This window comes from Cynara cardunculus, unplaced genomic scaffold (genome assembly GCF_001531365.2).
Source record: "Cynara cardunculus var. scolymus isolate 2C unplaced genomic scaffold, CcrdV1 Un_Scaffold_2468, whole genome shotgun sequence".
In the NCBI taxonomy this organism is placed as follows: Eukaryota; Viridiplantae; Streptophyta; class Magnoliopsida; order Asterales; family Asteraceae; genus Cynara; species Cynara cardunculus.
In genome coordinates, this window is record NW_020201105.1 from 69,948 (window position 1) to 70,836 (window position 889).

An 889-nucleotide genomic window follows, 5' to 3' on the forward strand; every position below is an offset into this window, starting at 1 on the left:
AGGTTTTTATAGGAGGTTTATTAAAGATTTCTCAAAAATATCAAAACCTCTTTGTTCATTATTACAGCATGACCATGTTTTCAATTTTAATGAAGACTGTAGAAAAGCTTTCAACAATTTAAAAGAAGCATTGGTCACTGCTCCTGTGGTAATAACACCTGATTGGTCCAAACCCTTTGAAATAATGACTGATGCTAGTGACTGGGCAGTTGGAGCAGTGTTGGGTCAAAAGAGAGAAAATATTTTTCATCCTGTTTATTATGCAAGCAAAACTCTTAAAGATGCTCAAATCAATTACACCACTACTGAAAAGGAATTATTAGCTGTGGTCTTTGCTTTTGAAAAATTCAGATCATACTTGATGGGAACCAAAGTGATTGTTCATACTGATCATGCTGCCATCAAGTATCTTATTTCTAAAAAGACGCAAAACCAAGGTTAATAAGGTGGGTCTTGCTTTTTCAAGAGTTTGATTTGGAAATCGTTGATAGAAAAGGGGTGGACAATCAAGTGGCCGACCATCTGTCGAGATTAGAAAAACAAGACAAGCCAGTGCAAAGTAGTGACATCTGTGAAGTATTTCCTGATGAAAGAATTTTGGTTCTTAATCATACTACTGTGCCTTGGTTTGCTGATCTTGTCAATTATTTAGCTTGTGGGATTATTCCCAAAGAATTCAAGAAGTATCAAAGAAAGAAGCTCATCTACGATTCAAAGAAATATTTATGGGATGACCCTTTCTTGTTTAAAATCTGTGCAGATCAAGTGATTAGAAGATGCATCCCAAAAGAAGAAGTACCATCAGTTCTACAGCACTGCCATGCAGGACCATGTGGAGGACATTTTGGAGAAAGTAGGACAGCGTCCAAGGTTTTGCAATTAGGATTCT